Here is a 12857-nt window from a genome sequence, read left to right as displayed (position 1 = left end):
ACCTATAGGATTGATGGATTCAAGCCTCAGCTCAGTTTCTACTACTTTCGTGTGTTCATAGCTGGTCTCAGAACCTTGATTTTGTGATATTGAGTGGTTATGCCACTAATTTGCAGGATGTCTTAAATCTTCTCGAGCATTTACAACCGTTATGTTGTCCGAGTCATCCCAGGTTTCTAAATAGTCTGATGCATTTACAGACCCATTCTTTCCATTCCCGATGATCCTTTGGGCCAGATTAACCACACTAATCGGTGGGTTGAGGCACTACATTGCCTCGGTATATATGTTGGAGCTAGTATTATGACCCTAGGTGTATTAGAGTACCACCTAGTAAGCTAGCCATGATTTGTGTTCCCAGTGTGATGATTCTGGCCATCATTCTCGAAAGCATTTCGTGATGCCATTTAGTTAGCAAGTATTCTACTCTTGGGTTTTGAACCCGAGTTTCACCCTACCTACTTCATGTTGCTAGTGTTTGCTTGTTCCTTTAGGATATTAGTAGTCTTTGTAATAGTCCTCGAGGTCCGTGGTATTTCCTTCTTACAAATACCATGAAATGCTTATGGCAGAAGTTCTTGAACCAAAATATCACAATAAGAGTGCTCCTGACGAGTTCTCCATGCGATAATTATGACTCTGCCAATCCTACCTTTCTGCATGGGTTGTCCGGAAGAAATATGTTGAACTTGTTCAACATGCTAATCCATGCATCCACAACTCAGAAAATCATATGTTCTTTTGAGATTGTCTCTCTTTAGCTATTTTCTGGCCCTCGTCTATCAATTGATAGTCAAGAGTATGCGTGCATTCGTGTTCATCGGTGCTTATTATTCGTGTGGTTCGTCAAGCCATTATATTCCAGAAAGACTAGGAGAAACAAAATCCAGTACCTCATCCATTTCTAGGCTTTGGTCAAAGCAGTTGTATTCCACAGATAAAATGCCAATCCAGCTTTTGTTTTATTCTACCCTGGAGTATTACCGTCTTATGTCTAGAATGTCATGGGAATTGAATACCATCCTAAGAATTCTTGATTTAGTGATACTCTCGCCATCATTATTCATTCCTCGGTCCCGTGTTTTCGCAACCGGAATGCCGACAAGTGAACCATGATGTGTGAAAATCAATACCTCTAGCAACCTTGTTGCTTGGTAGTTAAAGGACAATAATTTCATTCTTAGTATGTTGGTTCTTGAATCATCATTCTGAGATAGATTGTGCTACCTAGTCCTTCTTTCCGTTGCACTATTCAATCAATGAGTTAGGATTGTGTTAATCCCTCGCTCTTTTGATCATATCATCTTGCCCTGAAAAGCAACATATTGGTGGTTCGTGATCTTCCGAATATCCTCTCGGAGTTATCACTAGGTTGTCACCTGACTGTTATGTTGAGCTTGTGATCAAGTTGGTTCCTTGTAACCACCCGTTCTCCAAGAATCTATGTTGAATACCCCTGAGCCAGTTGGTTAAGCTAAACAACAACTTGGAGAGTTGGAAGATAAAAAGTTTGCCCAACTTAGTTTATTTTAAAGGATATCTTGTGTGTGTGTTGAAGAAGGATGGTATCTTCATAGATTAATCATCATGATCAGTTGTTGGACCTATCATCTTATCCAATCTTTGATTTGAGTATGGGATATCGTCAAATCAAATCAGGACCAACGATATTCGTAATGTTGTCTTACTCTAGGTTGATCCTTCGAGCATACACCATTACATCTTTTGGGTCTGACCAATGCTATCACCTTGTTCACATAGTTGTGTAATTCCATCTTGATCAGAATCTCGATGATTTGTTGTTGAGCCCATCAACAACATTCCTATCTTCTCCATGATTTGTTGGACATTAAGCTAGTGTTGGCAACTTTTATAAGCATTATCTTCATGTTCTGTTCATGAAGCATATGTTCGGATGAAAGAAGTGACTTCCTCTAATACATGTGCATTTGATTCAAGTTGCCTCCGTGAATTCGAGAAAGTCAATGTTGCTTCCTCTGGAATCTTCCCAAGTCAGTCATGCATGCGCAAAGTATACTATGGTTTTGTACATTAATTACCTCCACTCCACATGTATACGCTAGCACACCAAGGCACTATTTGATTTGTTCAAGGAGAAGAAGTTCCTTCTTGAGAATCATGACTTATGTTAGGACTTCGTTATCCTCAATGATGGTTCCCAACCTGAACTCGGTAGTATTTCATTATGAGACTCCTGTGTGGTCATGCCTCTCTAGGACAACGTGTTCACATGTGTGTAGCAAAACCCGCTCATGTTTTGGAGCTTGCTATCATAGTTCATTCCCCAAGAATCTTGCAACGCCATCTTGTCGATTTGTGTTGCAAACTTTCATTTTATTTCTAGACTTGATGAGTTTGGAATATTCTGACACCAACCAGATCTGAATCTCAGGCAGATATGATGGTTGGAACGTTTCCCAAGGACTATAATATTGGTCTCCTTGTAACCTGGTAAATTGGATGTCGTGGCCAACACACCTAGCCGGAAGACCTATTATTGTAGTATCTTGATTGAGGAAGTTGTCCACCTCCCCATAAAGATTTTGTAGGACTTACTCTAGTAGTTATCCTTATGGATTTTTGTGCTCCCGAAGTCCGACCTTTTACTTGATGTTCTAGATACCAAACCATATCTACAAATGGGTTACACTAGCACATCAAGGAGAACATTAGAAGCAGAGTGCTAAATGTCTCTCGGTCGATCATCCAGATGTTGTTTTCCTTGGCCTCGCTAATGTGAAATCTGAGAAGTGTTATCTTCCTTTACATCTGCATCATCCATCACTATTCATCATGGTAGTATGTTGTGTTACCAGGATCCTTGACATGGATATTGGTAAAACCTTGATGAAAATGGAAATGCTCAAGTTCTTGAGAGCACGTGCAAGCACTAGGTTTCATCATCGGCATTAATTGGGATTTGCTCTCAGTCTCCTCGGTTATGCCATAACTTTTCAAACAGTGGACTCCCTATCGTCTGTTGAGTTCTTCCCCAGTTACTAGAATCATTCCCAGCATTTGCATTTTGTTCCTAGCTTGCGCCGTCATTGTGACATCCTACTATGGACTACCGTTCTCAGTAATTACTGATCAGGATCATCTTCAAAGTGGTGCTACCATGGGTTCCATCCATTTTTGATGATAGGCAAAATCAACCCTTGCGTTGTCTTCAACAAGGTATTCCACATCATTCATTCTAGTCCGGGTATGCCAGTCTTCTGAACTCCTCCAAATGATCGCTCGAGATTTACCTCAGGCTGGTATAAACAGCCTCAATGATCTCTATGTCAAAAGTAGTTCTTTTTGCCACTTAAGGGATAATTCTATGAGTCACCTGCTCTAAGATGTCTTGTTATGGTATCATGGCAACTCAACTCCTCGCTACGTTGACAACCGTTCACCACCTTCCTAAGTGTGGAGTTGTTGCCTACCTAGTGAACCTTCGTCATCTGTTTCACTCCATACCTCTGGATGTATTCTTTGAGTCTCAGTTCGAGAGATGTTTCAATGTCTCAATCCATGAGATGATCCTAAGTTGTTCAATTTTTGAGAAGATCAATCCTTCTAGAGTTTTTCTTTTCCTCTCGTAGTCATGTTGGTTGGAGTTCTCAGAGCAAGATGTCGAGACAAAGATGGTGATCGAATCAACATTCATATGAAGTGCAACCTGGATCATGAAGATTGTGTTAGTTTGCGTTTCCCCTTCATCTTACCCTACACTTGAATCTCGGGACGAGATTCTTGTTTAGTGGGGGTGAGTTGTCACAACCCTAGTTCTGGCCTTGCCTATCCTTGCATTAGCCTCCATGCACCATGTTTAAATTTTATGGAACTTTGAAATGGGGGCTGATAAACCCTAGCAGCAAATGAAATTCAACTAGGGTCCAAATAAAATCATTTTCACTGAACCCAAAATGCCCTTCATAAATGTTCATCATTTTTGTTTTGGTCTAGAACCTCTGACAAAAATGGTGCACACTTTTCTAGGACAACTTGGGTCACTGAATTAAATCTTATGATACTTGCATTTGGGCATTTAAATGCTATAAAATATTTAAAATGCTCAAATAATCACAAACTGAAATGTTTGCTGTTGGAAATATTCCAAACAGTGGCATTGAGCAGTTTCATGATTTTTGGAAATGCCCTGGCATTTTTAATAAAGCCAAAAACAATTACAGAAAATAAAAAAAGAAAGAAATAGGGAAACAAAAAAAGGAGAAGACCTACCTAGGTTGTTGTACCTGTTGCTGGCCTAGCCTAGCAGCAGCCCAGCCCACCAGCGCCTCCAGGTTGTCTTCAACCTGAGGCAATTGGGTGGCAGCAGCACAGCCGAGCCGCGCCAGCTCCTCCCTACATGCTTGGCCTCCCCGCACCCATCCTCTCACGCGTGGGAGATGCCCTCGGCCCCCTAGTTCTTTTCCCCTCACTCGTGGCCTCCTTTCCCCTCCTCTGCTCCCTCCCTTCTCTCTATTCGTGAGCACCCAGAACGCCGACGAGCACCGCCGCATCCACTGCCTCCTCCTTGCTTCTCCAACCGGTCCAAATGCCCTGTCGTACCACTCTTCATCTCCATGTTGATGCATGCAACACCAGAAGCAGCAGAGTGTCGCCCCCGTCATCTCCATCGCCACCTCTGCTTTGTCATTGCCGTCGTCGATCCGCCGACCATAGTGCATCTCCACCTTGCTGTTGTCGCTGCCAGACTCGCTGTGAGCTTCCGCGCCGAACCCATCTCTTCCCCCTCATATTCGCGAGCTCCATGACGCATCTCCGCCATGGCCGAGAGCTTGGCTCCGCCGTGTATGTTGCCTCCGTCGTTCTAGCCAGTGCCGCTCGCGTCCGTGCCTACCAACGGACTCAGCCTTCACCTAGGAGCCGAGCACACCCATCTGCTAGCCCTCCCGTGCACGATAAAGCCGCACCCGACCCGCTCGAACTCCCGCCGCCGCCACGAGCTCACTTCCGGCAAACTCCGGCCACCACGCGCCCTGCCGTTGGTCCCCTGGATGCGTGCGGGCATGGGCTACCTCCTGGTGCCCTCGGCGCATCGATCCGTCGCCTCTGGCGCAACTCCGGCGGATGCCGCCGCGGATTGAGGTCACCGCCGGCCAAACTCTGGTGTGCTGACATGGCCTAATTAGTTTAGGCACTAACGACCCCTTTGGTCATTAATAGTGGGCCCAGGGCCCTATTAGTTATGGTTGAGATTAGTTTTAACCTTAATTAACCGCTAAGACACTGACTGATGGGTCCCACGTGTCAGGTTTGACCATGGCGGCCCCGTTGACCTGCTGACATCACCCCAATGTCATGCTGATGCAGTAACTCTTTTCTGGAATTTAAATAAATTCTAAATGATTTTTTATTCCAGAAATTGTTTAAAACTTCAATAATTCACGGTAAATTAACCGTAACTCCAAATTAAAAATTTTATATCTGGAAAATTATCGGAAAAATCCAGTCTATCCATCTATACCATTTTCGTGCATGTTTGAGTAAGTTAACCTCACTGTTTAGGATGAAACTTGATTAGGACAAATTTGATAATAGTTTTGGAGTTGGAATTTGATGTAGCTTTGAATTCCACTTCAATAAAAATGACTTTCTGTTGCATTAGCTCAAATCACAGCATGTTTCCATGTCATGATCATGCATCATATTGTCGCATTGCATTGATTGTGTTTCCTCTCTGTTGCCGGTATTTGTCCCTTCTCGGTAGACGTGTTCCAGCGATGAGTTCAATGACACTGATGAAGAACTATATTATATTTAGAAGTGCCAGGCAAGCAAACCCCCCTTTTTCATTCCGATACAATCCCACTCTCTCGCTCCTGCTCTTTTTTACTGCATTAGGACAACATCATTTCAACTGTTACATGTCGCGGTAGCTGAACCCCTTTCCTCTGCATGATCTGTCATTACCACAGTAAATAGATGAAACCCACTAGTATGAGTAGGAGTTGTTTGAGCCCTGATGTGCCTACTCATTCATGTTTGTTTGTCATGCCTGCTACTTCTTAGAGTTGAGTCAGGTCTGATTCATCGGGGATGAATTGGAGGTGTGTGAACATGTCCTACTATGTGAGAGCTAAGTGTGTGAACACGATTTGGTAAAGGTAGCGGTGAGAGGCCATGTAGGAGTACATGGTAGGTTGTCTCATTGAATCCGTCCTCAGGAACTGAGTTCTGTGTTTGTGATCCATGAACAGTTACTACCACACATTGGGCTCCGGGAACTCCAAGCTCTCTCGACTTATTAATCAACTCGATCTCTATCCAGGAGTTGCAACTAGTTTCTGGTGTTTGTAGGTAGTGCTAGTAGTCTACCAAGGGGCACCTGGTACAGGTGGGCTTGGGACAGACTAGGTGCAGTGGCATGGTGTACCAAGTGGCACCCGGATGGTGGGCTTGGGAACCCTGCTCACATCGTTTGGGGCCGTGAGCGACACCCCGGCCAGATCTCCTTGTAGATGGAACCCGAATAGGCGATTAACCTGGACTAGAGACTTGTGTGGTTAGTTAGGTCGTGGCCGACACCCTTGCCAGGCTTCCGATTGAATGTTGCCGAGATAATGACGTGTACATGGCGGTAAGTGGCGAGAGCGTATGTGAAGAAGTACACCCCTGCAGGGTTACTATGATCTATTCGAATAGCCACGTCCACGGTAAAGGACCTCTGGGTTTAATTATACAGTTCATAGACAAGTGAAAGTGGATACTCTAAAATGCGCAAGATAAGCGGGAGTGCTATGGATGGCCTTCTCGTAGGGAGACTGGAGCGGATCCATAGTGGTGTATTGATATGGTAAATATGTGGACTCGTGTGCGCCACCTCAAAAGAGTTACCAGCAGTCATAGTACAGGATAGCCACTGAGTCAAAGCTGGCTTGCTGCAGTCAAACTCCACAACCCCTTTGTTGATACTGATGCATATGTAGCTAGTTCTGATATAAGTCTTGCTGGGTACATTTGTACTCACGTTTCCTTAATTTATGTTTTTGCAGAGAGACTTCAGTCTCGCTAGTAGTTCTGTGTGAACTTCGACATTTAGCTTGTTACCTCAGCTACGATCTTGTGCCCTCGGCAGGATCTGGCAGATAGTCAGGCTTCTCAACCTTTTTCATTTGTAGATGTTTGTACTCAGACATGTTGAGCTTCCGCATGTGCTTTGACTTGTATGCTCTGAATGTTGGGTCATGAGACCCATATTTGTAATATCTCGCTCCTCAGAGCCTAATGAATAAATACTTTGAGACATAGAGTTATGTTGTGATGCCATGTTGTATTTGCACATATCGAGCATAGTGTGTGTATGATTTGAAATGCTTGGTATGTGTGGTATCTGACAACCTAATTCTTCGTCCTTGGTAGCCTCTCTTACCGGGAAATGTCTCCTAGTGCTTCCACTGAGGCATGGTAGCTTACTACTGCTCCGGAACACTTAGGCTGGCCGGCATGTGTCCTTCTTCATTCTTGTGTCTATCCCTTCAGGGAAATGTCACGTGGTGTCTATCGGAGTCATGTTAGCGTGCTACAGCCCGGATTCTCCGAAGTCCTATTAGCCCAGCTGCTACAACCCGGATTCACTCGTTGATGACCGACACGTTCGTTGTTGGGTCATGTATGCCTGTCCCTGTAAGTCAGCGCCACTTTGGGTCCACGACTAGTCATGTCAGCCCGGGATCTTTGTCATATGGAAGCTAACGCGCTATCATATACGTGAGCCAAAAGACGTAAACAGTCTATGCCAGGTAAGGTGGCACCCGTGAGAATACCGTGCGTGACGCCGCAAAGTGATATGATGTGTTACATGCTAGATCGGTGTGACTTAGGATCGGGGTCCTGACACGTTGGCCCTTTCCATGCCGGCGTGGTCCACCAAAGCTTTGGCTTATAAGCCGGAAACCCACTTGACGAGCTGGTAGTAAAATTCGGCGTCGTAAACGCGTGTATGGACGACAGCCTCCAGGGCTATTTGTTGGACGCCGGCCTCCACAGTCGGCCTAGTTGCAGGCGCTTTGCTCGCAACTCAGAGTGTCGATGCGCTGCTGCTACATGCCTCACTGGTGGCGCAAATCTGCGATACGCTGCTCCTTCGCCAGGTGGTCGCGCTCCAACAAGTCCTCGTACTCCGCATTGCCATTTAAAGACCGATAGAATGCCTCCTCCCTCCGTCTGCCTTCTGGTGAAAAACCAAACACTAGTTCCGACCGTGACCGCCTCTGGCGTCGCCTATTGCGGACGGGCGGGGGCATGATGGATGTGAGGAGAGCAAGAGCAAGTGGCGAGCGACGTCGGGCTGGTTGGGGCTTATGAGGATAGGGCGAGTTGGGTGATGGTGCCATCGGGGAATGCTGAGAACCACTAATTATAGGTAGAAGGTAGGTGAACCAGCGTGTCACAGGACACGCGACGGTCATTGTGGTCATCAGAATTCAACGCATAAGTAGGCATGCCTTAGTGCGCCAGCTTGCCATGGAAAAGTAGAAAACTAACATTATGACTGTGTTGTCCCATCCCGTCTCGTCTCGTCAGTGCTGTGTCCCGTTTGTGCTGGGTCGCACATCAACATGACGGTCAAACAAGTGCGCTTGATTCATCCATATGAGGTACTTGTGTGATCCGCTGGTTATTCATGCAGGATCGATTCGGTCGAATAGTGTAGGTGTAGGATCGCAATAGCTGATGAACGTTCGCTGGGAGATAAGGCATTTGCGAATGCTTTTGCTGGCAATTTCTCCAGATTCGCATGGCATTTGCTTCATGACAGCATGTCAGTTTCTTCGGAGGTAGACATTTGTATTAAAAAACCAATCTTCGGATCTTGTGTCACAACTAAAACTGTGAGGAGCGTATTAGTAGGATAGCTTGTGATCGATCAGTAACTTGTAAACATTGAGCGAACAAAATAAGGAACTCCTAGTAACTTGTAAACACTGAGCATACTGAAATAAGGATCATGTTGTGCATAGTAGTAGAAATGTTCACACGAGACTCACAGACCTGACATTGTAATACATTCACATTAATAGCCCAAATTCACAACCAACTAGTATGATTCCCATACATAAGATCAACATGTTAATGCATCTCAATGATTCACGGATCATATACAAATATGTAGCTCCAAAATCTAAGATCTAGAAAAAAACATCTGTTCTTGCTACTGACATGGATGCTTCTCTGGACCAACATTCAGTATAGAGTGAAAGACAAATTTGTTTGTGAAGTCTACATATCCTCTTGCAAATGTAAGTGGTTTCACCAACAGCTGGAACCATGAGAATGAACCACACATGATGGAGGAACATCCCCTGCAATATGATTTGGTCTTCTATCGATCACACGGTGAGATTATTTTTGGAATACAAACTTAAACTTTAGCAAAATGATGCCGGTATATAATCGGAGCAAAGCAATAAAGCACCTAGTGTTGGCCAATAAATAGTATAATACTACTTTTGTGCAGACCATGAAGTGACTATCCAATCTTTCTATGTCTATTTTCAAATGGCACTGCATGCAGTGACTATACTATTCTCTTGTGCAATTCCACCAAAATTGAAGTCACTTTGTTTGTTTGCCAAATAGCAATGGCGGGCATCTATTTGCACAAATATCAAGAAGCTAGTAAACATATACCCCCACCTTGTATTTTTGGTTTACACATGTCTCTGCTAGTCGTTTCCCCTTAGCATTTGTCATGTTTTGCACTGGACGATTTGATAATGACATGTTTTGCCCTGGACAATTTCGTACCGAATTGATTTGCTGGCACAGAGCAGAAATATAGCGCCTAATCATCATCAAACCAAGGATGTCCATGTTCAAAGTGATGGAAGAGGTGAAATCGATACAACCGAAATTGAGCATCCAATCATTGAATCATGACCTGCACCTCCAATGTAGGTCCACCCTACCAATAAATTCACATGAAAACCACTAATATTAATATCTAATGATAGTACAAAAAGAGTAGCAAGATAGTAGCAAACCATGTACCTTCGTAATGAACAGCTCATAGTGCCACCAATTGGATATAATGGTTTGGAAGAAAACATGCTCATAATGTTGAACCATTTGGACTTTTTGTGCAGTTCCACTAAAATCGAGCATCCCTGTTTACAAAGATATTGAAAGTGTGATTACTATAAAAGTGGCACTAGTTGAAGCATAGACTTACAAATATAAGCATTCCAATTTCTTAATGGGAAAAGGTAGCAAGACTGTTTCTAACCACGTGTTTAAAGGAATGAATAAGGCAACAACGGCTGATGTCAGGAAGGCATACATAGTATTTTCTGAAAGATTGAACCATTCCTGACCTTTTCTCTTCTTTTGAGCATATTTTGTGCAGTTCAACTAAAATAAAATGCCATCACCGCCTTGACAATTCAGTGACACTGTACAAATAGAAATGACCTACCAGTACATCATGATGTCAGGTATGTAATTGACAGGCATTAGAGACAAACATGCAGACGTACTCCTATAACATAATAAACATTAATTTTAACAAAGGTGTGACTAGCTTTACCAGCATAATTCGAGTGAACTCTACAACCTCTGTTTCCTACTATAAGATGTTTTCGCAGCTCAATTTAAAGTACCCAAACGTCTAGTATTTAGAAAAACAAGCAGTAGTTTTCTTGAGCACATATCTGGGAAAGCTTTCCATACCTTATTATATGTACATATGATAATGCAAGACCATTTGAATAGTACAAATATACACTAATCCAGTTGCTAGTGCAACAGTAGAGTAGTTTTTTTTATTACAGGGTACATTACAATGGTTTTATTGAACAGATTTCCATAAGCTAGCACTAGAAGAATTCTATAAGCATTAACTATACAAAATGTAAAGGTAACAAGTTTTATCATTGGTATACTAGGTGTGCAACATAATTAAACCAAATACAAAAGTCTGAAGGTAACTAGCATTATTAACTAATGACAGTATAAAAAAATTGCAAACCATGTACCTTCAAGGTAAATATCATTTCGAACTCGAGGGGACCTAACAATTGCTATCCCAATCTTGATAATCGATCAAACATATAAATTTGATCAAACGAATCAAGAAAACGGCCATAGGAGGAGGTTCCCACTCTTGACCTTTCCTCTTCTCTTAATAATTGTTTCTGCAGTTCAACCAAAATAAAATGACATCAGCGCCTTGGCATTTTGGTGACACTATAAAAAATTGACTTATCTCATGAAAGTGAGGTATGTAATCTATATGCATTAACAGTGCAAACATCTGAAGGTAGAAACAAGTTTCATCGTTGGTATACTGGCTATGCAACAACATTAGAATGCCTTAGCTGAAAAATCTTTAATACATCCACGATCAACAACTAACCCTAAAATAATCCAATGACATTAAATGGCATTGCTTAAATTTATCAATGGCCTTAGACTAAGTGCGACATTAGTTAAATGTGGCATCACTTTAGCAGTAGCAATGCTTGACTTTACCGGTGGCATTATACTTATAGCAAAAAAGTGGCAATAAGAGCATGGGAGGTCCATTCGGACAGTGGGCGCACTAGTATGATGTACCTCCACAAACGCATAGAGTGGTGAGGGAGGTATGGTTGCCCAGACCAACAAATATCCAGGCAGCATATGTGGATTACGTCCCATTTTTGTTCTCTTTAGCCACCTTTTTCCTATATGAGGATAACAAACCGATCGACCTGGTCATTCTCCATTGCATTGTCATGCTTGTCTACCCTTTTCAACCAATAGACACGAGACTCATTCCTTAGCTACTGATTTTCCTCTTTTCGACCTAGATGCGGGTTCAATACCAAGTCTCTTCGACAGTACTTTCTCCCTTTGTTTCATTATTCAACCCAGACATGGATTAGTCTGCATGAAGTAGGGTTTCCTTTGACAGTGCAAATTAAGGTTTTTGTCTACGTGACCAGTAGAGCATAGGATAGAAAATTGCGGAGATGGTGGAGTGGAAAAAGATCCACATCCAGCGACATGTCATATGGGGCAATAGAACAAGGGTATGGTTTGAAAAGAGGTAGCACACCTGAGGGTCAGGGGGGAGTGGCTTCGCTCGTGGTCTTCGTCCTCTACACACACTATGACAGCGAGATTGGGGACGAAGGCAATCCTGTGCGGGCGCTAGGTCTGAGAGGATGACTTTGTCGTCAGTGTGTGACCTCGCTCGCCGATGACGAGTGCGTCAACACTACACATCCTTTTCTTTCCCTATGGATGGGATCCTAGCGGATCTGTGACCACTGGTGAGGAGGGAGAGAGAGGGGCCACCGCCATCTTTTTTAGATCTAGAGAGAGGGTGATAGAGTGAGAAGCAAGTGGGTAGCCCTTAGCAAGCAAGCGCTGAAGCTCCATCCTATATAGTATCTTCTTTTGATATGTACTAGTACTAGAGGTGGAATAGTGGTAGAGTAGTTTATATTTTCTCTGCATACAATACCAATTAGTTGTGCTTCAAAACTGAAAGGCATGCCATTAATTAAAAAAAGAAAGTCGAGAAATTATGTGCCACCTCGGGCCAACGCAGCCAGATCGCATTTTGCCCGAGAAATGACACACCATGTTTCGTTGACATGTGGTCCTGTTCCAACATGTCAGTGAGATGACGACAAGTCCTTTTGTACAATTTCCGAACGGACGTCTATGTAGGTCGAGGCGCCTCTTCCTGTACTGTGGCAACTGTCCATTGTCTCTTCGCCTTTCCCTCTCGATTTGGAACTACTGTCGCATGCTCTTCCTCCCTCCATTTGCCTTCACCCTTCCTTCTGTCATTGTTCGATCGTCTTCTCCATGGAGGAGACAGGCCGGAAACG

The sequence above is a fragment of the Triticum dicoccoides genome, chromosome 6B (genome assembly GCF_002162155.2).
Source record: "Triticum dicoccoides isolate Atlit2015 ecotype Zavitan chromosome 6B, WEW_v2.0, whole genome shotgun sequence".
Taxonomy (NCBI): domain Eukaryota; kingdom Viridiplantae; phylum Streptophyta; class Magnoliopsida; order Poales; family Poaceae; genus Triticum; species Triticum dicoccoides.
Note: the sequence above shows the minus strand (reverse complement) of the source record.